Consider the following 27,950-nt stretch of genomic DNA (forward strand, 5'->3'; position numbering starts at 1 on the left):
TGTTCTCAGATAAGTCAAATATATGTATAGATATATGTTGCAGGCATATATTGTGTTCTCAGATAAGTCAAATATATGTAGATATATGTTGCAGTCATATATTGTGTTCTCAGATAAGTCAAATATATGTATAGATATATGTTGCAGTCATATATTGTGTTCTCAGATAAGTCAAATATATGTATAGATATATGTTGCAGTCATATATTGTGTTCTCAGATAAGTCAAATATATGTATAGATATATGTTGCAGGCATATATTGTGTTCTCAGATAAGTCAAATATATGTATAGATATATGTTGCAGGCATATATTGTGTTCTCAGATAAGTCAAATATATGTAGATATATGTTGCAGTCATATATTGTGTTCTCAGATAAGTCAAATATATGTATAGATATATGTTGCAGTCATATATTGTGTTCTCAGATAAGTCAAATATATGTATAGATATATGTTGCAGGCATGTATTGTGTTCTCATATAAGTCAAATATATGTATAGATATATGTCATGCTATTTAAAATATAAGTACATATATGGCCATATATTACATTTTTGTATGGGTAGCTCTAACGTAGCTAACGTTACTCACCAGGACACCTGGCCAACCCTCCACTAATTCTCCTCACACCAAGCATTAATAACTCTTTGAGTGCCATGGCTCCCCTCTCTCACGCCTGACCGGTTAAAAATTGTAGGGCTGTGGTCCATAAAGAATTTGATGGTTTTCCACATCCTCAGTCGTTCTCCAAATAGCCATAATACAGTAGGAATCTAGCAGAGTATGGGTTGCGAGTTCCTCTTGTGACGTCATCACCCAGTAACTGAAAAAACACGCTACCTTTGAAGAAACCCCAATAAATGTTATTTTAACGCATTTTAAGACAGAAATAATTAAATATATAGAGCACTTTAATTTACACATTAATTGGCTGTGGTGGTTATAACTGCAACTTACACTTTAAGGTGTCTCAACTGTACACAGTCTACCCTACAATGTGAATTCGTTACAAGGTTTCATTTAATTAAATTAATGTGCAGCAATTTGTACCAATAGAGTCTATAGGCCTACTATACTGTTGTAACCATTAAATCATTTCATTTAGTATCATATTTGTTAAAATATTATAATGTTATTTTTTTCCATCTATGTTGAATATGAAAAGTGAACAGCAGGAGTAAGATAGGATGCATTATATTGAGAGATGGATATGGAGTGGGTCAGACATGATTTTGACCACTTCATTAAGTTTTGTTTAGTAGAAAACGTTTCTTTAAAGTGAATTTCGTTTTCTATAAATTGTATCTTAATTTTAATCAATTTTTCATCAACCAATGCCTGTATTTAATAAGTAAGAGAAGCAAATATAACAGACACTAATCATGGAGGCGCCCGCGCGGTCACGCATTGCACGTCAGCTGGAGCGCATCTCATCCTAACTTAACGAAACTCAGCGTATGCCTCACACAGACATGATAAATACATCAAATACACAAAGCTTGAAATGTCTTCAAACAAAATAATTAAAAACGAAAAGAAAAAGGCTACTCTCTGATTATGTCTTTATGTGCATTTCTCTCTAGGTGCGTTCACTACAAATATGGCGATCGTCAACTTCATCTTTGCAGTCGACACTGTCAGAAAACACTAGTTTATTGATAAAAATCAATGCACGCATAAAATACACATCTTGCTTGTTGCACGCACACATAGGTTATTATGTCGAATAACATTATTAATACATCTTTTAGAATATTTGATTAAATGCTGATTGTTGCGCTTGTTCGATTTAATAAAATTAAAACTTTAATTGTGATAATTAAAATAATTGAAAATTAAATATTTAGTGGCCAAGTTTTGCTAATTTATTATATAGGCTATTATATGCCTATTGCCTATATTAAGTAGGTCATATTAAGACAAGGCATAGCCTATATTAAGTTATTTTAGCTGTTATGAGAAAAATAAATCTAACGAAATCTAAAATCTAAATCTAATAAATCTAAAAAAAAATTCTAACGCCAATTCAACATGCCAGAATAAAACCTGATTTTTGAACAATGCGTAACGCCACTCGGCCTGGTGTGCCAAAACACTACATTTTAAACTTCAATGTTTAATTCAAAACAATCTCAAAACGTGTTGTGACGTTTTTTTAAAGCAGTAGCCTAGCCTATATACATTAAGGGCATTGAAACCAGGATCTCTCAAAAATTATGCCACACTACTCCATGTATTTTTTTTTTTAAGGACGGCTTTTGAAATCACTATAAATTACTATGCAATTGTATCGCTCACGAGAGCTCTTCATTTATCTAATTCCTCAATAGAATAGTAAAAATATTCATCGTCATTGCTCCTAATATCGTCTCTATTTTTAACTTTTGATTCTATTTTTTCAGTTCTAAAATTGATTATATCTTTGGTTCTATTCTGTTGTAGCCTAATAGGCCTATTTATATATATGAAAAATATGCCTATTAGGCTTAGGGTTTTATATTTAACCCACTTACATTTTAAAATACGGCAATTGCTGCTGTTTTGCACAATGTCCCTTTGCGCCACCTGGCGGTCATTTCGGGAACAACTTTGAAATGCGGCTGGTTTATTTTCATAGGCATTCTGGTTGTGTACCATCTGTACTTATACTTTTATAATGGTTATTATTGATCATTAAAACTGACATTTAACAAAAAAAGGTTGTCATTTTATTTTATATATTTAAAACATATAAAATATTTTATTATAGCCTACATGTTGCCTACATTCTCTTCACTGTATGTACATATATAATAAAATAAAATGACACAACCCTGTCTCTTTTTGCTAAATGTTAGTTTTAATGATCAATATTATAATGTTTTTTTATTCATCATTCATCAGAGTCAGGGTTGTGCTTTATATTTCGTGTTGTTATAAATATGCAGTGAAGATAATCAATTGCGTTGCCCGAACCACAGCCTAGATAGCCTATACATAAAGAGATAACCGGAGAAGCCAGAGCGAGCTGAGTGACGCTATCAAGTACGCCGCTGTTCCATTTCAGAATTATCGGACTTGCGTCCTCCCGTCCTAGGGAGTTCGTTCTCCTGAGTCGAACTTGTCAAGTCCGAACTTCCAAGGACTCAAGTCCGAACTTTGCGTGCTTGGTATTGAGAAACGACTACAGCCTCCACATAGGCTTTCCGCTTTCATAAAAGAGCCATTGAGAGAAGCGTTGGAGGTGGATGGTGGTCGTGTTGACGGTGGGCGGGAGCTGGTTCTCTCGGAGCAGTTTTGGGCACAAGTTGGCTCGGGGAAGCTGTCTGGGTGGGAAGGTCTCCTGTTGAAATTGTCCGCATTGGGAGTTGTAATGGGCTGTGGGGAAGCCTCGTTGGGGTGCAAGCTGCCCATTGAAGTCTGCTGGATCAGAGTTCGTCTGTGGGAATCTGCTGGACTGATTTATCGATTGGATCTGCGCCGTGAAGGGAGAGAGAAAGATAAGTGAATTGATTTCATCTTACAAACATTTGAAAAGCTTGAAGAGGATACAGTGATTGTAAATCTGACTGTTGGGGAAGCTATGTGTTTCAGAGTGTGCTGAAGAGGAACTGAGGATTGAATATCCCCCCATGGGAGTGTAATAAATGGATTGAGACCTCTGATCAGCCCTATCATGTGAGTGAATTGCAGTGCTTTTGCCTTATTGATACACATTGATTCATCGCTGTGGATTTGAAGTGAACACGAGTGTGGTGTTTTTGCTGAGAAGCGGCCCCAACCCTTGCTTACACGTTGTGGAAAGTTATGATATCTGCTCTCCATTAGAAGTCCTGTGAGTGTACAGCTATGCTGGTGAAGGACTATTAACCTCTTCTTTGCCTGAGCCCTGTATCCTGCACTGAGAAGAACCCTTACCTTTCTACTCAATGTCTGAGTCTGGAAGTATGCAGCATTGCTGATGAAGTAAGCTTTTAAGCCACTGACTCACTATTGTGCACCGACGAAAGTATCCTGTACTGAGAAGAACCCTTACCTTTCTACTCCATGTCTGAGTCTGGAAGTATGCAGCATCGCTGGTGAAGTAAGCTTTTACACTACTGTCACTACTGTGCACTGATGAAAGTAACCTGTACTGAGAAGAACCCTTACCTTTCTACTCAATGTCTGAGTCTGGAAGTATGCAGCATCGCTGATAAAGTAAGCTTTTAAACTACTGTCTCATTACTGTGCACTGATGAAAGTAACCTGTACTGAGAAGAACCCTTACCTTTCTACTCAATGTCTGAGTCTGGAAGTATGCAGCATCGCTGATGAAGTAAGCTTTTAAATCACTGTCTCCCTACTGTGCACTGACGAAAGTATCCTGTACTGAGAAGAACCTTACCTTCCTACTTACTGTCTGAGTCCTGAAGTATTCAGCATTGCTGATGAAGTAAGCTCTTGAGTCATCGTCCCATTACTGTGCACCGACGAAAGTATTCCGTAGCGACGAAGACCTAGAAGACATTGAATCCTATTACGTTCTGTGCCCTTTGATATCTTGTGCTAAATAAAGATTGTCATTCTTTGGAACTTATCTTGTGTCTGTGTCGTCCATCCGTTGCGGGCCTGTGGTGTCGGCTCCTCACGGTGGTGTGGTGTTTAAAGTCCAGGGCGGCGGGTCATCCGAGGTCCGCCCCGGTGACAAGCTCATCATCCATGTGGTTTGCAACTTTTACTGCCCAGAGCATGTCAGCACACTTATAATAGAGAGAGAAAAAAACTATTGTATTACTATATATAAGCAAGATCTCCACTTAAAACAGTACCAGCAAAAAGTGTTACTATCATACACACACTGCATATTTACATACAGTACAAAGCAGCAAACTCATAAATGGAAATGGAAATTAAAATCTACAAATGTAAAACATAATAACAGGAAATTTTAGTTTGTAAAAAAAAAAAAGCATATGTATTCACTTTGTATTCATAAAGTGTATCACATCACACATTGGCTGTAGACAGTAGTGCTCTGCTCCTGACTAGGCCTGGTGTTACTGGAGCACATGAAGAAATCAACTTCAGCACACTCTGAAAGAGGACGATATTATATATGAATGGCCATATACAGTATGATAGACAATGTACAGTCAGCCGATAGGAAAATAAACCCTAACAAGGTGATCAGGACCCCGAAATGAAGCATAGGGGTCTTGTATCATCCTGAAGGACCAAAAGAAACAGATGAAGGATGATGTGAGAGATATAAAACTAGCACAATGATCAAATATAAAGTTTAGCACTAATTACAAGAAATATATTTGACCAGAATGCTGCAACTAACCAATCAGAATTGAGTATCCCAGGTAGCATGTGTGCTATGTTTTTAAAGTAATTTTCTAAAACACATTTCATATAATTCATTTAATTACATTATCTGAAGTTGAAAGGATTTAAGTAGATTAACCACTACTAAAATGTAACTATTATATCACTATACTAACTTAAGAGCATAGTGCAAAAATAATGTGGGCAGGTTATATTTAAACTAATATATTAAAAATAATTAAGATCATTTATTTAAGAAGTATCTTACCTGTGGATCATTTGTGTTTTGAGCTGCAGTGGTACTTTGAGGTTTATTTGAAGTATTTTTAGATGATCTAGTTGTGTCAATGCAGCTCTTCACCAAACCTGAAACAACAGTGAATAAACACCACTGAGACACTTCTTGACAGTTTAAACAAAGAGCAGATATAATATATGGCTGAATTTGTGTATTGATTTAGAGTTTGTCTCCATGTAGTTAATTCAATGCAATTTTACAAACCTATCACAGCAATGGTCAGAAGCACATTTATCAGGACAGATATGATGATGGTCATATTTCTCCATGGTATCTGGTGTTGTGAAGCGTCATCTGTCTGATTCCTGTGGACGGAGTCTGTAAAAGGTTTGTAGTTCAATCTTTATTTAGTTTCAGTCTTTAACAGAACAATAAAACTATTATTAGATCTTCATACAGTATTCAATATGGAATCCATCATGTGGTTTATAAAGACATGAAATGATAAAATAACTCACCGCTGATGTAGATTTTGGTGCCGTTGTTGAACTTTAGTGGTTCACTAGTTTTCACACAATAATAAACGTACTCGGTTACTAACGTAACCTCGGTTCTCTCTAGAGAGGGAACGAGTATTGCGTAAGCTAGCTTACGCTGCGGGAAAGTCTCCTTTCACGAGATACTGAAGCCAAAAATTATCCTAATTTTTTAAAACTTGTCAACGCAGTGCGGCAGCCTGCAGACCTAGGGCAAGCGAATCGCGTGCCCATTGGCTGCTCTGCGGCAACTGCAGCAGCCTATGGCTGAGCCTTGCGCGTGACGTCACGTCCAATGAGCGCGCTTGGCGCGCTTAGTGCGTCACAGCCCGTCATTAGGGGTGTGGCTTAGCGTATATAAGCAAGGAACAGAGGCTGCTTCGCTGGTTTCTGTCGCATGAAGCGAAAATGAGCTCGTGGCGAGAGCACGGCGGGTTACGCAATACTCGTTCCCTCTCTAGAGAGAACCGAGGTTACGTTAGTAACCGAGTACGTTCTCTTACGAGAGGTTCTCTCGTATTGCATAAGCTAGCTTACGCTGCGGGAACACCTTTGTCAATGCCGTGCGCGCGCCCAGCATCCTGAATGAGTCCCATGGGGAGCCCAGGGAACGCGAAGCGGAGCTGGGCGGCCAAGATACCACAGTACACAAGCACATAATATGGGGCAGGGAGCGGCACAGCCGGTCCAACTAACACTTCCATATAGTGCAGCTCAACCAGTAGAGCTAAATCAGCAGCGTAGCCCGCGCACAGACAGTGGGCTGGCTTACGCGAGACTTAGACTGATAGCACTTTGGCCTGCAAGGCGGGAACTTCCAGGTTGTAAAACCTAACAAATGTGGAGGGGGAGGCCCAGCCTGCCGCTGCACAAATGTCATGAATGGGAATCCCACTGGACCACGCCCACGATGAGGCCATGCCTCTGGTGGAGTGTGCCCGAATGCCCAAGGGGCACTGCAGGTTTTTAGATGCGTAAGCAGCTGCGATAGCATCGACTATCCATCTGGACAGAGTGTGTTTCGAGGCGGCGAGACCCTTGGTGCGCCCACCAAACGAAACAAAAAGCTGCTCTGAACGCCTGAAGGCGGCGGAGCGCGAAATATAGCTTCTCAGCGCCCTAACTGGGCAGAGGAGGTGACTATCTGCCTCGCAGCCAGTATTCGGCAGGGCTGAAAGGGAAATGACCTGCGCTCTGAAGGGAGTGCCCAAAGTTTTTGGGACGTACCCATGCCTCGGTCTGAGAATAACTTTAGAGTCATTGGGTCCGAACTCGAGGCACGCAGCGTTAGTGGATAACGCGTGAAGGTCTCCCACACGTTTTACTGAAGACAGTGCTATCAGAAAAACGGTTTTGAGCGTGAGGTATTTCATATCCACAGTTTCTAAGGGTTCAAAGGGATGTGCTTTCAGTGCGTCTAAGACCAGTGAAAGATCCCACATAGGAACCGAAGGGGGTCGCGGGGGGTTCATCCTCCTCGCTCCTCTAAGGAAGCGGATGACAAACTCGTTCCTTCCTAATGCGCGGCCCGGCTCTGAAACAGAGAGCGCTGAAATGGCCGCGACATAGACTTTGAGCGTGGAGGGGGACCTGCCCGCGTCCAGTAGCTCTTGAAGGAAGCACAATACTTGCGAGACCCCACATGTCTGTGGATTGAGCCCTTTGGTAGTGCACCATTTGTTAAACACAGACCATTTAGACGTGTAGAGCCGCCTCGTGGAGGGGGCTCTAGATTGTATGATCGTGTTCATCACCCCTTCTGGTAGATCAGCATGTAATTGTTGAGGCTCCACGCATGCAGAGACCAGTGCTCTGGGTGGGGATGCCAAATCGAGCCGCGGGCTTGAGAGAGAAGGTCTCTCCGCACCGGAATCGGCCAAGGGGCTGAGTCTGCCAATTGTATGAGTTCCGGGAACCAAGCTTGGTTCTCCCAGAACGGGGCTATGAGGAGCACTGTGTGGCGCGCTTTCCTGACTCTCTCGATAACCTGAGGCAGCAGAGAGACTGGTGGAAAGGCATATAGCGGGCCGCTGGGCCAAGACTGGGCCAGCGCGTCCTCGCTCTTTGAAAAGAACGCTGGGCAGTGCACGTTGTCTTTTGACGCAAAGAGGTCGACTTTCGCTCTGCCAAAGCGGCGCCACAGCGACTGGACTGTTTGGGGGTGTAGAGACCACTCCCCAGGGGGAACATTGTCCCTGGACAGTCTGTCGGGGCCCTCGTTCAGATGGCCAGGCACATGCGATGCTCTCAGAGAGCGCAGAGAGTGCTGAGCCCATACGAGGAGGCGTTCCGTCAGGGCGCAGAGTTGCTTTGATCTGACACCGCCCTGGCGGTTCACATAGGCCACTACTGAAGTGTTGTCCGTGCGGACTAGAACATGGCGACCATGGAGGAAAGGGAGGAAGTGCATGAGCGCTTTCTCGACCGCGAGCATCTCTAGACAGTTTATGTGTAGGAGATTCTCCTGGTCTGACCAGTGGCCAAAGACCGGTCTGCCTTCGAAGAGCGCTCCCCAACCTAGGTTGGACGCGTCTGTCGAGACAACTTTCCGGTGTGAAACCACTCCCATATTCACTCCTGTGTGATACCATTCGGCTGCTAGCCAGGGCTGCAGGGCTGAGACACAGACCTGAGTCACTCTGATTAGCGAGCCGCCGGTCGCCCAGGCTCGATGGGATACGCGCGTTCTCAGCCAGCGTTGAAGCGGGCGCATGCGCAGTAAACCCAGCTGAAGCACCGCTGCAGCTGAGGCCATATGCCCCAGGATGCGCTGAAATGCCTTCAGGGGAACCCGGTTGCCTTCTTTGAAGGATGCAGCGAGGCGCTGGATGCGGCGCGCGCGCTGCTCCGACAATCTGGCCGTCATCGCCACCGAGTCCAGTTCTATTCCGAGAAAGGAAATCGACTGCCGGGGCGAGAGCGAGCTCTTGGTCCAGTTGACCGCTAGACCCAGACCCTCCAGGTGGTCGAGTAACGCTGTTCTGTGAGACACAAGTTCTGTCTCTGACTGCGCTAGAACGAGCCAATCGTCCAAGTAGTTCAGAATTCGCATTCCCTGACTCCTCAGGGGAGCGAGAGCCGTGTCCATGCATTTCGTAAATGTACGGGGTGCTAAAGACAGGCCGAACGGCAGGACTGTGTATTGATAAGCTCGACCGTCGAAGGCGATTCTCAAAAATGGCCTGTGACGGGGAGTTATCTGGATCTGGAAATAAGCGTCTTTCAGATCGAGAGAGATAAACCAGTCTCCTGGGCGAATTTGCGCGAGGATCTGTCTGGTTGTAATCATCCTGAACGGCCGTCTCATGAGAGCCTTGTTCAGATGTCTCAGATCTAAAATAGGTCTTAATGCTCCGTCCTTCTTGGGAACGAGGAAGTAACGGCTGTAAAAGCCTGACTCGCTCAGGGAAGGATGTACCTGTTCTATGGCCCCTTTTCGCAGCAGCTTTGTTATCTCTGCTTGAAGCAGATGTGCTGTTTCCAAACTCACTTTCGTTTCCGTCTGCGCTAGAAAGCGCGGAGGGCGACGAGCAAATTGGAGCGAATAACCGTGTCTTATGGTGTTGAGCACCCATTCTGACGCGCCCTGAATAGCCTCCCATGCTTTTGCATGCATGGCTAGGGGTCGAATGGTCTCTGGGTTCAGATCGCCGCGTTGCGCGGGATGGGGAACCTGTATCAGAGAAGACGGGGCGGCGCGCGCGCCGCCGATGCTCGGACACGAGGGCAGAAGAACAGGGCTGGCCAACTGTGCAGAATTTAGTAGCTCGATCTCGGACGATGGAGCGTGAACTGCTGTCAAACATCCCAGGCGCGAGAGCGGCGTGGGGATTATGGTGTCTGAAAGTGGGCGCGCGTGCTCGTGAGCTGGCGCGGGATTTGCACTTATGACACGGCCAGTGTTTGGGGGCTTTATGAGGTTTGCAACCTGTCTGGCAGAGCGGGCAGTGGGCAGGTGTGAGCACAGGGCTGTGGGCACATTTCCTACACTTGATGCTCGAGCGGAAAGTTTCTGCTTTAAGAGATAGCGCTCTGGACGCGTTGCCACGGGAACCTGGTCTGTGTGAGGCAGTGAGCACACGGGAGTGGGCACTTTTTCTACACTTAATACCCCTGCGGCTTGAGCAGTGGCAAATTGAGGTAACTGAGTGACAGAGCGAGCAGCGAGTAGTTGTGAGCACAGAAGTGTGGGCACATTTACTACATTTAGAACTCGAGCGGTGTGTGGCCGCTTTATGAGAGAGCGCTCTGGGCGCGTTACCATGGGGATTGTACTTGTGTGAAGCAGTGAGCACATGGGTGTGGGCACATTTTCTACACTTAAAGCACTTATACTCTTTTTGAGATTTATCTGGGTCGCCGTGAAAACGGCGTTTGTGTGCAGGCGAGCGAGTGTTAATACTGGCTCGTTGGCTGCGGTGTGTGCTGCTGCAGTAGCCTGAACATAGGGGACTGACAGAGCTGTGCGTTTTGATGGCGGTCCGGCCGTAGCGGGACTCAACCATCTTTTCCTCCTTGCGGATGCTAGGAGGACTTCGCGGGCTCGGGCTTCAACGCGATCTTGGACCGCGGGCCCCGTGGGGGCGGCGGTCTGTGACGGCTGGTCGAGCGCGACCTGGGGCGATTGCCCTGGCGTCGCTGCGAAGCGCTGGGAGGCTTGGAAGAGCGCTGGTTAGAGCTGCGCACAGGAGGCTGAGTTTGAGGGCGGCCTGTGGCTGAGCTCGAACGGCGGGGCAGGAAGAGGTCCATCGCCTGCGAAGCCTTCTGTACTTCAGAGAACCGATCCACAATTCCGCTGACCGCAGGGCCAAAGAGGCCGGTGGGCGAGAGTGGTGCGTTGAGAAACACAGCGCGCTCTGACTCACTCATGTCCGCGAGCGTCAACCAGAGATGTCTGTCGATGACGGTGAGCGCGGCCATGGATCTGCCGATGGCTTGAGCAGCGGTCTTGGTAGCGCGCAGCGCGAGATCCGTAGCGCTGCGCAGATCGGTAAAGGCAGACTGATCCGAGCCCTTCTCGTCCAGTTCACGGAGGAGGTCGGCTTGAAGGATCTGAAGAATAGCCATTGAGTGCAGGGCGGAAGCAGCCTGGCCGGAGGCGGCGAAAGCTGAGGTGGTCCTGCAGGCTTTAGACGGCAGGGCAGACTTTGAGCGCCATCTAGCAGACGGCGGGCAAAGGTGCGTTGCCACAGCATCCTCAACGGCGGGGATGCCGTTATAGCCGTTCTCGGCGGCTCCGTCCACCTCGGAGAGAGCCGAGGAGACTGGCGAGCGGAGTCTGGTGGAGAACGGAGCGTTCCAGGACTTAGAGAGCTCGGCGTGGAGCTCAGGCAGGAAGGGTGCTGACCTAGAGGCAGGCGCAGGGCGGCGGCTAGGCAGAAAAAACCCGTCAAGGCGATTGGGCTCCGGCTCCTTAGGTGGGGACCAATCCAGTCCCATTCTCTCGACCGCTAAAGTGAGGAGGCGGAGAAGCTCTGCGTCAACACTAGCGCGGGTTCGAGAAGACTCCAGAGTCGAGGGGGCGGAGCGGTGCGAGCCCGACCACTCCTCGCTGTCAGACGCGAGCAGAGAGCAGCTGTCAGCGGCATCATCTGCATCGTCCCCCAGGGCGACGGCAGTGCGGGCAGTGGCCGGCCGCTGCGCGTCGGGGAAGGAGAGAGCGAGGCTCGCGGGAGGGGTTCCGGCGAGCGCTCAGCTGTAGCGTCCAGTTCCGGCGGCCTTTGAGAGCGACGTTTCTTCTTTCGTGGCCCGGAAGAAGCGGCCGGAGAAGATGGAGTTTCTTCAAGTTTAGCGAGTCGAGCCCGTAGGGTCGACATCGTTAACTCCTCACACTGTTCGCAGCCGCCCTCGGAGAGAGCGCGAACAGCGTGGTCAAAACCCAGGCAGAGAGCGCACAGCACGTGGCGGTCTCCGTCGCTGAGCGAGGCTCTGCACAAGCCACATGATGTGCGAGGCATTTGAAACAATGCCTCGCGCTCTTTTAGATGCAAGTGTGTCGCGGCGGACACACACACACACAACACAGAGCAGAAAAGGATATATGTGCCGGATGGCGCAGCAGGCAGGGAAGGCTGAAGGCGGCAAGCGGCCGGCGTCCTCAGGCTGAGATCCTCGGCGTGCTGGTCGCTGGATTCAACGGCGGCTTCCTCGGAGATCAGCGATGCGAAGAGCTTCGCTGAAGAGACAGAAATCAGCGAAGCAGCCTCTGTTCCTTGCTTATATACGCTAAGCCACACCCCTAATGACGGGCTGTGACGCACTAAGCGCGCCAAGCGCGCTCATTGGACGTGACGTCACGCGCAAGGCTCAGCCATAGGCTGCTGCAGTTGCCGCAGAGCAGCCAATGGGCACGCGATTCGCTTGCCCTAGGTCTGCAGGCTGCCGCACTGCGTTGACAAGTTTTAAAAAATTAGGATAATTTTTGGCTTCAGTATCTCGTGAAAGGAGACTTTCCCGCAGCGTAAGCTAGCTTACGCAATACGAGAGAACCTCTCGTAAGAGAACTCCTAATTCATCAATGGTGATATTTTTGATGAACAGACGACTGTTAGTTTTCACTGAGTATTTGTGTATAAAGCTGCTGTTTTCATATTTACATCGTCCTGTGTTGCTGTAAGAGCGTAAGATCAACACTGGAGGATCCGGTAATTTCTGTTTGAACCAGTAAATCTCCTTTATATGTGACCCGATCTGGCGAAATGAGTCGGAAGTCGCAACGTTCCATTTTAAGATATGGGCCGTTTATGTGGAAAAACAATGAAATAATATTTTTTATTTTATTTATTTTTTTGTGCTAAATTTCAAAGAACAGACATTCAAAAATAATCTCCTAAAGTTTCGTAGTCCAGATAATTGAGTAAAGGTATTTAAATGACTATTAAAGTTTACAAAGTTTTACTAAATTCGCTGGAAATGAATATTGCTTTTCTCAACTCCGCTCCTCACCTCTGAGCATTTCCCGGGTATCCCCTGAAACGTCTCTGCTCTCCAAATATGGTGTTACACGTTGTATAGAACCAATCAAAAAGCTTAGAAATGTACACAAACGCTGATCATTTGTCAATGGAAAGCCCCATTTCGACTGACCGGCACGCGATTGGTCCAGCCATCCTCCTGTCAGACTCGCGGCGCTCTGTGTAAACAAGCTAGCAGATCTCCTCAGAAAGATTAAATATTATTAATTTGAGAAATGTCGCTGTCAAAAGAGAGCAAAGTCGCCAAAAAGTCGCCAAAAGCGTTGAACTCACTGGAGGCTTCTAACCTAAGCTCTGCTGCTGGTCATCAAGAGTGGCTAAGGCTAGTCAGTGATTGTTTTGAATCTGGAGACGTGTCATCCATCCTCTGATGACAGCGACAGCGAAAGTGACAGCCCTGTGGTATTTATCGTGTATAGATGTGAGTGAGTGCAATTATTCTGTGAGTGTATTTATCTGCAAGGAGAATCCATTACAATGTGTTTGATTTATTTTAACCCAATATTTAACTGTTGGTATATCCGTTATGAATATGTTACACTGTTATTGTCAACTAGCCTACACAAAGATATGATTGCATAGGCTAACATTATTTGTTCTCTGTTTCCTTGTCTCTCTGCCTCTCTCACTTTCTCTCTCTCTCTCTCTCTCTCTCTCTCTCTCTCTCACACACACACACACACACACACACACACAGAGAGAGAGAGAGAGACACACACACACAGACACAAACACACACACACACACACCCTCTCTCAAGCAAAACTGTAGCACCTCTGTTCAATCTTTCTGATTTTAGTAAATGTTTGTAAAAGTGCCTTTTAAATTATTTATTCAAATAAAAACTTTAAAATAATTTGAGCTTCAGCCTGGCATAATAGCATATATTAATGTCTTTGGTCAAATTAAGCTGTACAATAAATAGTTCATCCCTTTAAATGCAATGGATTTTGAAAGATATCAACAAAAAACGGGCAAAAAACTTTAAAAGCGATTTTCTCAGGTTTTCAATTGGAAAAAGAGGGCAGACGACCATAATTCAAATGTGTATATATTTACAACCATTCAAGGTATGACTTTGACTAGGATATCATTTGAAAGCTTATGGTCTCCTCTTTCCATTAATACCAAAATATCAGTTTTGAAATTTGGGTCACTGTGACTCATTTTGCTGGATCAGGTCACATATCAAGACCACAGGTTATAATCACATCAGATCCTAAAGTTACTGGTATGTTTGTTAGACTCTCTGTGGCTTGATACAACATGAACAGATCTATGAGAGAAAGAAAAACACACTTATTAAGATATAAACTCAAAAGAAAACTGACTCAATCAAACGAGAAATGAGAAACTCACAGATCTGCAGCTGTATGATCTTCATTATCTAATCCAGATGAATAATATCTGCTATACTGTGATCATACACACATCTCAAACTGTGAGCGGAAACACAAACCTCGACCACACAGACGAGAGTATGGAAGCAGATTAGTCTCAAATATAATTCACGCAAAAAACATGATTCACAAATGCGTAGACAATTTCACATGCATGAAACCTAATTCACGTGCACACAAAAAAAATCCACGTGCGTGAAAAAAAAAAAAAAATGCACAAAAAGCAATTCACATGCGCAAAATAAAATTATATACTCATAAAATACATTTCACAAATGCAAAACACAATTCGTAGATATACAACTGTGCACAAAAACCTTTGAATGTTTAGTGTACGAGTGTATTCTTGCATTTGAATGTGCAAATCGTCATTCACGTACGAATCGCCTTAGATATGTGTGTGTGTGTGTGTGTGTTTTTGAGACTTTGCTGGCAGCATAACACTCGTAACACAGAGCAGTCGTACTCTTTAGCCAATCAGATTTAAGCTTATCAATCGACCAATCAGTATCACGTGAGGGCGGGCCTACCTACATGTTACGTCATCAGCTTTCGACCAGTTCATGGCTGAGCAGAGGTAAGTGCAGTAATCGTTCATTTCTGTGTTTAGAAGTTAGAGATCATTTGAAGCAATAGTTTATTAACTGCTGTTTAGTCCACATGTAAATATAAACATTTATTTTTAGTATTGATATATTTTCATGTCCTGTCCACCACACATTCAACCTATGATAATGTATGTAATGACGTGCATGAGACATGTTCTGATCTGCATATATTATGTAGTTTTATTGTTTCAGATTTCCAAGACAGATGATGTATGAAGTTGCAGACAACCAGTACTGTGATCTTACCATTTCTACTGTAATTCTTTGAAAACAGTCATGTTGCAAGCCATCCATTTTGACAGTTGTTTCAACAAGTGGTTGAAAGTGATGCATTGTTACTGTATTAATTTGTCTCCTGCGGACTATATGTACACGCTTTAGGAATAAAGCCTTGCTATGCATGCATTATTAAATGTTCTTGTAAGAATTAAAAGATTCAGACATAGTTCAATTTGATGTACACGTTTTATTAATTTGAAAGTTTCTGAATCCTTTGGGAATAAAATATATAAAATGACTTGATCATGATTAATGTTCCTGTTACATATGAAGATCATGAACTGACAGTCTAAACTGTGAAGCACAATATTCAGTACAGAGAAATATACGTCTCTTCAGGAGTTGTGAGATCCAGTCAGAGTGTACTTTGCTTTTAAAAGTATATAAATATAAGTGCAATACATCAAGTGAAAAGTTAAAAAATGAATTGTGTTCAGTCCGGTCATCAGTAGACCTCTCTGTTAGGACATATAAGATTTTGTCCTGATATTTAAAGTACTAAAACCCTATAGTACAAGAGTTGCAGACAGAGGACGTGGGAAATTAAGTGATGGTATTTGAATAGAGTTTACGGAGTAATCTTAATTGCCTCTCTATGATAAGTACCTTTGTCTTATCAGCATAAAATCAGATTTGCTTATTTTACTAGGCAAAGTAAAATTAATGCTTCACAATATTGTCCTGAGACCTTAAGATGACAATAAAAAACCTTATTTAAAAACCTTGCGATGACAATACAGCACAAAACATAAGGAAATGCATGTTGAATATATTGCTAACACTCTACAATAAGGTACAATAACTTAGTTAACATTAGTTCATGTATTAAATAACCATGAGCAATACATTTGTTGCTGTGTTTGTTAATCTTTATTAACGTTAGTTAAAAATACAGCTGTTCATTGTTAGTTTACAGTGCATTTACTAATGTTAACAAGATTTTAATGAAGTATTAGTAAATGTTAACATTAACAAAAAATAATAAAGGCTGTTCACGTGCAGTTCATTATAAGTTCATGTTAACTAATGAAACGTTTTAATAAAGTGTTACCAATTAAGACATAAATACAAATACAAAAAAAGTATAAAAGAGAATAAAGAAACAACATGAATTAAGATGTTCGTGACTGCTATCCAGATGTCACACCAAAGGTGAGTAATCCTGATAAAATGCAGGGAAACAAGTGTTAATAATAATTTAACATCATACACAAATGGCAAAAAACACTGGGTGCTCATTAAAATAGGTCTATTCACTATTTAAAGAATAATCTCGATGGGTATTGACCACAGATGATTGTTTTGAAATCATTGACAGCACTCCAAATGTACAAAAAAATGAGCTCAATGTTAAAATTGACCGGAGTTCTCCTTTAAGGTTCTGATGGTCTCAGTTGGTGGCTGAAGATAAGTAGATCATAATCAGACATATTACTTTTCTTGTCTATTCAAATATAGAGCAGAATGAAAACAGAAAGCAAAGGCACTGCAGTTACAATCTTCTCTGGTCTTGATTGCGCTACTTGGTTACTTTTTCCTTCTGTTTGGTAGTTGTTGTTTTTTTGGTTGCTCTCTTCTTTTACTGGACATACAAAAAAAAGAGTCTTAATAACTATTGTTCTATTTAAAAAATCCTAAAATTTGTATTTTAAAAAATGATATAGTCATGTTTATGTGGAAATAATGTTTATGGATGAGTGAAAGCATTCATGTTTTTTAACATGACTGTGGTATGAAGCAGGGCACGATTGCTAATGAAATTCAGATACCAGAGCCACACGCGAGTCCCGCGGATATAAAGGAATGAGGACATTTCATTTATATGAATAAGGACATTTCATTTATTTGACAAATTAAAATTGTGAAGTAACGCAGCACTGTTTCACTTGGTCTACACTATCATACTAAACTGCAGGAGCGGCGTCTCTTTCAAGTTGAAGTTTGTTGTGAAACTCTCGACATCTCGCAGAAATTTTTTTTTTCTTATTTTTGTCCCAAAGTCTGCTTGCCACGGTCTATAATGTTTGAACGAAACAATAACAGTGTGCCGCTAGACGTTACACAGTTGTCCACATCTGTTGCCATGGTTACTATAGCAGTACAAGTGGAAACCAGGGATAACGCAGATAATGTCAGTGAGAGGCAACAAGTGACAAGGGACTATTTAAAATGGTGAATTTCTCTGAATTTACAAATTCTTGGAAACAGGGATATATAGGATAATAGAAGTACACAAACATTAATAAATGAGGCAAGTGGGTTTTGTATGTTTTAATACAAATCTTATTTGTTGTACCTTTAAAATTACGATGACTATACAATACACACAAGTTTGATAGCCTATATTGTGACTGGCTTGTTCTAAGAACATCTGTTCATGATGAACGTAGGCTACAAGTTCAATCATGTTACAGTTCAGGCCCTCAGGGCAAATGTGTATCAAAGAAGCTAATTATGCGCTCATCTATCGCAATCCAGTGTCAGGTTTCTTTAACGTGGAAGTCTCAGGTTTTACCAGAGCTGTACGTTTTGTGAACTCTGGCTTGCGAATTCGTATCACGTCACGTGAAGACGGCGTCCAATAGAGGATCGATACATCACGGCGTGATGTTGCGGATGCGTGGTCAGCACAAAATTAACGAATCGCTCTCTGAGACAACTCGTTGCTCCCAAGTCATATTAAAGATTTGTTCAAAAATACGGCATTGGTTTTCAGCATGGATGCCGCAAAAAAAAAAAAAAAACCAGATACTGATTGTAAAACAGATAACAAACACTGAAATAAAGCCAGGGGAGGAGGCAAGGGAGACAGTAGGTGTTTCTCAATGTCAAGGATACTTCCTTGGCAGGACTGGTCCTTCCAAGTCACTTCCTTCAGAGGCTAGGCGAGGCTCCTCTTTAGCATTCGGAGAACACGTAAATGGAACAGGAACGTCATTGCGAACGTCATTGTGTCAGTGAAAATGAAAAACAGAGCGTTGCTATGGACGCAGTTCTGTTCACTCAGGCAATATAATCGTTTTTAAATCAATAAACTCCTTTTTAATCATATTGATTATTTGACTGTTAAGTGTGTTTAACAGCATAGTATATGACTTTCTACATTTGAATAGAATTAGTTGGCTTGTAAAGATCCACACACTGAAGCTACATGTGGTTATATTCTAGACTTTACAGATCAGATGACAAATATAAAGGAAATAAAAAAAGGTTAACTCACAGAAACAGGTTAAATCACATGCTTAAAGGCCCCCTGAAATCAAAATGCAAGTTTTTTAACTTTTAGTATGAATATTTTAGCCTTAAGGTTACTTATGAGCTGGTGTTTTCCAAAACAATGACAAAATTCACATTTAGAATATATAAGCATTTAAACTTAGAGTCTCTCACAATATGGTTTGGAGATGTGTGTTCGGTTGCTCAATCGCTCGAGTTATATTTCGTTTTCCAACTTTAAGTTGGCTAAAATTTATTCACACCTCTACTATTGAATCCAACATATCATCAGCGCTCGGATTCGCTTCCATGGTGCTGTCAAATACGACTTGCAGTCTGTGAGTTAAACTAAACGCTATTGGCTATTTGAAAAGGGGAAGGAGCCATTAAATATGGCTCTATATTACGTCAATGCATCATACAAGGCACTTGAGTGGACTTTTAATGAATGCCCCATGTCAACAGGCCTTTATTTTTACAAACAGTGAAAAAAGAATAGATCAGAGGCAGATTTAAATATGATAACAATGTCATTTTGTTCTTGTCATGATCTAAGTATTTTTTAAGAATTTTTTTTTTTCTGTTTACAGATGCTGTATTGTTTTGCTTCATTTGTTAACATTAAATGAAGGTGAGTACGAAGGGCGTATGGGCATTAGAGAATACTTTGAAGGGATTGACTGTTACGACTAGTCAGTTTGAAATCAAGTGAAAATACAGCGAATTGGGTCCGTTAACATTTTTTCTTTTCATCTTTGCAACGCACCATGCATACTGAAATGAACGAATTCATCGTTTTCTCTGACTGAGCATAAGCTCTAGTTTATAGACACAGTAAAACACTAAGGGCATATTTACTAACAGCTTGTGCCGGCGCAAACTCTTTTTTGGCGTAAAAAAAATACTGTCAGGATTTAGTAAAAATTAGCGCTGAAAAGGTGTGACCTTATTGCATATGCATTTGTAGGAGTTTCCCTTTCAGACGCAAAATGTATGGGAGGAGAGTATTCAAATGAATCATGCAAGGTGATTTACTAAGGTTTGCGCTAGTCAATTTACTGGTATTTGCGCCATTATTTACTTGTATCTTAAACCAGAGCTAATTTGCGCTGCTCTTGGTAGATTATGTTGGTCATTATGGAAATGATCCAGCTGCATCTGTGTTCTTTAATCTGTGCATTGTCAGGAGATCACGCGCATAGGTGCTTTTTGTGGGATTTCACTCTCACACTAAATATGCCCTGTTTAGTAAATCTGGCCCTAACAGTCTTTTGTAAAGCAAATTCTTATTTCTTGCATGAACAACATATAATTGTACCTTTTATTTCATCATCTTTCTGTTTTCAGTGTCACTTCAGGAGCCCATTGTGGGTTTTATTGGAGGCTCTGCTGTTTTACCTTGTTCTTCTAAAGAACCTGTGGAAGAAATCACTGTGCGTTGGAGATACAATGACAACCTGAATGTGTATGACATTATTGATGGTAAAGGCTCTATAGTAGATCAACATCTAGCATACAAGGGGAGAGTTGAAACCATTTCTGCTGATTTTAAGAAAGGAAACTTCACGCTGAAACTCAACGATCTTCAAAATAATGATACCGGGAAATATGTCTGCTACGCATCAGACATTCAGAGTGTGGAGCTACTCGTCAAAGGTTGGTGGCGAAAACTTTTTATTACCTCCATTTTTAAATACAAAAACAAAAAGTCTTAACAAATATTGTTTTATGTCCAGTAAAAGAAGAAAGCAACCAAAAAATCAACCAAACAGAAGGAAAAAGTAACCAAGGAGTGCTATCAAGACCAGAGAAGATTGTGACTGCAGTGCCTTTGCTTTCTGTTTTCATTCTGCTCTGTGTTTGAATAGACAAGAGAAGTAAAAGTCTGATTATGATCTACTTAGCTTCAAACCTTAGCCACCTACTGAGACCATCAGAACCTTTAAGAAACAGCTTCATCCGTTAGCACTTCAACTTCAACATTTTAAATGTGCCTTACTGTATACTGTGACTTGTACTGAAGCCTGAAGAAATACTTTATCATTCTTTATCCTATTTAGCAAAATTGTTTTTTTACCAAGTTATAATATGTATCTATTATTTTTATACTTATTTATTCTGTTCAAGGACACCTATTATACTCATTTACAGGTTCATAATTTTGTTTAGGGAGTCTACCAGAGAAGTGAATTGATGTTTAAAAACTCATTATTTTCCCTATAGCCTAATTTACATTGTTGCAGCACCTGTTTTCGCGGCTCAGTCTGTTGTCATTGATCTAGCATTTAAAGGAACACGCCGACTTTTTGGGACTTTAGCTTATTCACCTTATCCCCCAGAGTTAGTTAAGTCCAACATACCTTTTTCATCTCTGTGCGTGCCGTAACTGTCTGACGCGCCCACCGCTAGACAAAATAACTCCAACATTTTCCTATTTACATGTTGTAATTTGTATAGTCACAGCGTGTACAAATAACAAGGTCACATGAGACAGCCATCTTCTAACCGTATACATACTGGGAACTATATTCTCAGAAGGCGAAGCACTGCTACTTGGGCGGAGTGATTTACTCGCAGCACCTGAGAAGCCCCGTGGTGAGGAGCAGAGAGTTCACTCTGAGTTGGAGCAAATCACTTCGCAGAAGTAGCAGTGCTTCACCTTCTGAGAATATAGTTCCCAGTATGTGTACAGTTAGCCAATGTTCTGGGAACGTTCCCTGTTAGCTGGGTAAATCATTATAATGTGTTGAGTTTAATAAAGACACAGAACTCTCATCACGATAAAACGCCATGAACGTGCGCCACTCTTTTACTTTCGTTTTCAACAACGTAATTCTCTTCAGGGAAAACCAATCAAGGAAACATATCAGGGTTCGACATTAACGCTTATCCGGGATACGTGTTTTTTTTTTTTTTTTTTTAGGGACAAGTGAGAGAGAATTGTACTTGCCCAACCGGACAAATGCCCTGATTAAAATGGCAATATCAAAAAAATTTAATAAAAAATAACAAGGGAATCACATAGTTGATAATAATATAAATGTCTTTATGTGTTTCCCAACGTTTTGATTGTTAACAGCCTATAGTGTCTTATTATTCAGATTGAATGTAATGATCAAATTGAAGAATTTGAAATGAAAGATGGAGCATACATTTAATAAAATCAGGTAAAAAAATGCCCTTAATAAAGGTAAAAAAAAATTATTCTCATAAGGGTGTTTTCCAACTGTGATGTAATGAAACATTGACAATTTAAGTTTGAAGGGAGTAAAGCCTCTGTTTAGGTTATTAAGGAAATGTAATTTTGCCCCAAAAAAATTTTAATTTAAATAAATGTTACTTTTAAATCAGCCTACTTCAGTGTGATATTTTACCATATCATCATGCTTAACACCAAGATGTTGAATAATTGTAATGTGATGATCAGATGTAGATATCTAAATCAAAGAATATCATATTTTGGGCGGTTGGCGGGTGGATTATTTAGTTTTAACAGCGGATTGGGGTGACTCAAAGTGCACCAGATTAATGAATTTATCTTTAAAATGTACACATTTTTCTTCCAGGGGTGCATGCCCCCGGACAGAGGTACCGACCTCCACCCACAAAAATACTGTGGGAAACACAGTAGGCTATATTATGGTCTATGAAAAATAAAAATTAAATTATCTTACTATTAAATAACAATCAGGATTTTACCACTTCCGCCTTGTTTTGAGCCTGGAAAACCCCTGACAACTGTTGCAAATTTGTGAAAGTGACCTGTCATTTGACCTTCATATCAGAAGTAGGGCAAGCATGTGGAGTATGTCAGAAAAAGAATTGAGCATGAGTCTACTGTTGGAGATTTGTCTCGTCATGATCTGGTGTAGACTATATCACTGATTATTGTTGTGTCGTGCTGCTCACGTCCAGCGTAGACACCCTGTTACCAGGTCTCCTTTAACTATTGGTCAAGTCAAAATATTTCTGATATTTGTGTATGTTACCTTTACCATTTCTGATGTTTCTTGAAATATATGTTTGATAATTGTTTGCTCTTTATATTTTTCTCAAAGCAATTAAATATTATTTGCCATTTTTTACTTTAAGTAGCTTCATATTTCTTCATATCTTCAAAACAGTGTTCATGACATACAGTATACAGTGTTACAACAGGCCATTAATTTTACCATTACCTGCTGCAAAGTCGTGAATTTATAATACTGCATGGTGTACTTTACTAAATTGAGTTTTTTATGTTTTAGAAGAACAGGAATTTCCTATCATAACCACAATCTTTTTGAGCTGACAGTATGTTTTGTAAGACTTTGTGTAACATACTAATGATTTGCAGGAAATAAACAATTCTGAGGCTTATAACTTCTGAGTTATAATTTGATCAGGTTACTGGATGTTAAAACGGCAGAACTGTATCATCTGAAGCAGCAGATTTTTGTTAAATTTCATGACATTTTCTAAAAAAATTATTACATTAATGTAAAAAACAGGAAGGTTTATAACACTTTCATTTCCCAGTATACTTTTACATTATTTCCGTTTGTCTGTCTCTGTGTCTTACAATCTGCTTGTCTGATTTTATTTAAGTAAAATGCTTAAGATAAAAAAAGTTGGGGGAATGGTATAAAAGTAATTTTGAAATAAATGTAATTAATATAAATGTATGTAAAATAAAAGACATATTCAGACGTTGAAGCATTTTGCATAGAGAACACATGGATATATTACATGGATTGAATCCAAACAGCACACAAAGCCATAAATACTGACTGATCAACTGCACAACTAACAACATAAATAACGAAATGTTCAAAATCAAATGCAGCCTATCCCAAAACAGATTCATATGCCATGCTGTAATTCACTTCAAAGGTTTCAACAAGTCTTCAAAATGTACATTTTCCACCCACCTAATATACAACAGCAACTGTAGCCTAATACCGCATCCAAAATAGAGATAACTACCAAAATATAAAACAAGTGAAGACATGCAAATTACATACCGATCCTCTGCTGGAATCTATTCCTACATGGCAGATCACGCGCTAAACCCCTTCTGTAGGGAAAAGGTCGATCACATCGCAGTTTGTATTTCCACAGGTATCACTTCCTCTCCTACTGTACAGTACCTCCCCTCACAAAGATAAAGGATCTGTTTACATTCCATATCAGTCTTTAGACTTGACAGTGGAAAGATTTATTAGGTTGAGTCTCACAAAACACATTTGGCACATTTAAAAAAATATATATTAAAACACTTTTTTTTATTTAATTTTAAACAAATAAATATGGTAGTATTTTGTACTGCATTTAATTCATGCAGATTTAAATCTGAAATAGGCCTAATTTTTTTTATTTTTTTTTTATTTTGGGGTAGACACATAAGGACACTTAATTGTATAACTATATATTTTCATTATATGATAAACTATCAAGCCAAATGAGATTTAAAGTTAAAAAAAGAAAAAAAAGGAAGAAAACAGAAGAACTGATCAGTAAGTCTGTCATACGGTGGGTCAGTACTGTCCTGTAGTGGTCAATAACAGTATTGCATTATTGTAAAAGTGTCCATGTCCAAAATGATTCGCATCCCAGAGGCATTGTTCTAAGGCATTCTAATCTGTAATATAAGTGGTCTGTAAACTAGCAATTCAAACCAGGTGATACACCTGTTTGCTAGTCAGTTTCTGGTCAATTGCAAGTCATGGTTAAAACCAAGGAGCTTGAGGACCTCCAGTTGCACATTGTGGATCCTCACACGAAAGGGAAAGGCTACTAAAGGTATTTCCAAATGTTTTCAAGTACCAGTGGCTACTGTGCAAAGCATTGTTAGAGATTCACACAGTAAAAAATATTGGTTAGAAGCCAAAATTTAACCCTGTGCTGGCAAGACTGGTAGTGCGGAAAGCTAAGAAGAATCCAAGGATCACCAGCAAAACCATTATGAATGATCTGAGTAATGCTGGTACCACCATTTCAAGGCAGACACTCCAGCGGACACGACACAAGGCTGGCCTCCATGGACACCGACCAAAGAGGACTCCACTTCTTCAAGACAGGCACAGAAAAGCCAACCTGGTCTCACAGGATTCCGTGAAATGTCCACGGGCCCTTAACTCAAAATCCGTGTAGCCATCACGGAATCGCCCCAAATTCCGTGATGCTGCCACGGATATTACTCCAATGCAAGTCAATGACACTGACCTTCCGTGGTCCACACACGGATACCCGTTTCAATGACGGAGTACAGAACTCACTCAACGGACGTGCTTTCTCATTTGGAAACGCAACGTTTGAAGTATAAATTTGTTTCTTTTCCAACATTAAATGCCATAATGACGTTAACCTGACTGTTATTGTAGCTATTGCATTGTCCTGTCATCATAACATTTCGGTTTGTTTCAGTTAGCCTAATCAAAGTCCCGTGATGGCACCACGGACCTCAACAACCTGACCTCACTCATGGACGTTGTAATGTTGCTGGCGTGTTTAGGAATTTATAAGCTTTAGGTCGACTGTGTTGCAATGGCATGTAATTAACTTGACATTTTGTCTCGTCCTGTCATCATAAAATCCAGTTTGATGGCGTTTTACACCTATTGCTCGCTTGGCTATAGTCAGATCTAAAATCTGTGATAGGAGCACGGAGTGAGTCTGTGGTGAGACCACGGATAACTCCAACCCTTAAGTCAATGACACTCATCTTCCGTGGTCCACACACGGATACCCGTTTCAATGACAGAGAAACAGATCTCACTCAACGGACGTGCTTTCTCATTTGGAAACACAACATTTTAAGTATTTATTTCTTTTCCAACACCAAATACCATAAAGACTTTAACCTCTCTGTTATTGTAGCTATATTGCATTGTCCTGCCATCATACAAATTCAGTCTGATTTTGTTAGCCTAACTGAAGTCCCGTGATGGCACCACGGACCTCAACAACCTGACCTCACTCACTGGATGTTGTGATGTTGCTCACTTGTTTAGACACTTGAAAGCTTTATGTCGACTGTGTTGCAATTTTGTCTTGTCCTGTCATCATAAAATCCAGTTTGATGGCGTTTTACACCTATTGCTTGCTTGGCTATAGTCAGATCTAAAATCTGTGATAGGAGCACGGATTGAGTCTGTGGTGAGACCACGGATAACTCCAACGTTCGTGATATGGTCACGTAATTTAATCTATTGATTCGTGCCACGGACACGTTTATAGGCCTCATTATACTTCTGCGTCGGACATACGCCGGAGCCTATACGCCGTAGGCAACGTGTTGGTTTTAATTTATACTTCTGTGTCGTTGTCCGCGTTGACGCGCACCTGGGGAGCATGAAACCCAGAGGGAGGGGTTCTGGCAGACCAATCACAGCGCTTGTGTCCGCGTAGAATTGACGCGTTGTTACATTTTTGGAGAGGTGCACGTCAGGGTACGCCGAAGGGTACGCGCGCTACACACAGCCTACGACGTAGCTACGGCGGCAGTTCGACGCAGAAGTATAAAACAGGCTTATTTCGTTATTTTTCGTCTTTCGTGATCACAGCTCGATTCTTTCTGCCAGTCGGCTGCAGCAGAGAAGCTGTTTAATCAACATTTATTTACGAGATGTTATCGTGGTTTATTTTTTTTATTTTTTTAATGTTATTATTTCGGTCTTATTGCCAGGGAAGCTGGATTGCTTTGCTGTTTATTTATATTTTTTAAAATGATATTTTATCAGTAGGAAATCGCGCTGAAGAAGTCTCGTTCCGAACACATCGCGATATTTGGCATCAGTTCACGTGTGTCAGCTGTTGGTAAGTAGCCTAGTAAATAAATACCTAAATACGCTGTCCTAATAGTGTGTGATATAATGTCTTTTCTGTTTGTCGATATTAATCTGCCATTATATCTGCCATTTCCACGGAGACTTTGCTTCATTGCTTTCTAATTCAAAATAGGGTGATTAAACACTGCCTGTCACGTGACGTGCTATAGGCCTAGATATTCATATCAGATTAAAAATAGTACAATTAGTTCCAAAGTTGTATTTGTAGTAGAAGCACAGTAAAAACAACACTTACCATGCTTTTACCACAGTAACATTAGTTTTGCTGTGATAAGTGTAGTAAAAAGACAGTAATCACAAAACTTACCATGCTTTTACCACACTATTGGTAGTTTTAATGTGATACTTATTGTAAATGCACAGTAACCACAACACTTACCATGCTTTTACCACAGTAACCCTAGTTTTACTGTGATAGGGTGTGGTAAAAGGACAGTAACCACAAAACTTACCATGCTTTAAACCTCAGTAACCTTAGTTTTACTGTGATTGGTGTAGTAAAGGACAGTAATCACAAAATTTACCATGCTTTTATCTCTGTATTGATAGTTTTAAAGTGATATTTGTTGTAAATGCATATTAACCACAACACTTGCCATGCTTTTAATGCTTTATAATGTAACATCCAATATTTGTAAGGTAAATCAGTACTTTTTCCTTTAAATAATCCTATATATTATACATAATGATATTTTATTTTCTCATTTTTCAGCTGAAAAGACCAAAAGGACCTGGAAGTAAACGGAGGAGACGGACAGCTGCAAAGGCAAATATTCACAATGGTATGTATGTGTTGGTTTTAACCCTAAATCAAACATTTTATCAAGCATTTGTTGTTTCTTAAAAAACCCATAGCCCAGTCAGTACAAACATAGTCTGAAAGTCTTAATAATTCACAAGATTTAACAAGTTGTCAAATTCGTATGATACTCGTACATATTTGTATACTCGTACACAATCCTGCAGCTTTTACTCCTAGTGCTGTCATTGGCTACTGCCTCAATTCCTGTACATATTTATCGCGATATTTGTAAATCAGTTGCGCCCCTTCTTGGAAAGTTTCCCCGTCTGTTTATGTTCCAGTGATACTTTGTAAGGCCCGTGAAATTGGTCCAATGGAGGTTTTCCAATAACACAGGGAAGGTCTCACGTGCTCTGTCCTTTCCTCATGCGAAGTATTGGTGGTTAAATTTGTAATACATTAATCATATGTATTTACTCGTTAATTCATCTGACTCCATAAATGAAAGGTTTTAATAATATCTGTGCCTCACTAAAAGTGAGCAAATGTTTGACTATTCCTTTTAACCATTAAATGAACGATGTCAAGATCAGTTAGAATAATCACATGTAAGGATTTATTATGTCAGGTAAATGTATCATGCCAATTTCATAATCAATTCAAAGATAATCGATACAAAACATCAAATGCTCTGGAATAGAGAGAAGATGCAAACCCAACTTTAAGAAATACGTGAGGCTGAGAGATCTATCTCTCTCAGCCTCACGGACCGATCTGAAGTACAGAAAAGGCCCCGATCTGCCTGCTGTACTCCATTAAATAGCCAGACCTCT

At 41.2% G+C, this 27,950-nt stretch overlaps 1 protein-coding gene across 1 annotated transcript in view; it reads right to left on the reverse strand.

Moving 5' to 3' along the window:
• LOC311295362 (uncharacterized protein) overlaps positions 1 to 27,950 on the reverse strand; it is a 321,297-nt gene that overhangs the window by 106,367 nt on the left and 186,980 nt on the right. The gene's annotated exons all lie outside the window — the stretch shown is intronic.

Source organism: Rutilus rutilus (genome assembly GCF_951802725.1).
Source record: "Rutilus rutilus genome assembly, chromosome: 8".
NCBI classification, from domain to species: domain Eukaryota; kingdom Metazoa; phylum Chordata; class Actinopteri; order Cypriniformes; family Leuciscidae; genus Rutilus; species Rutilus rutilus.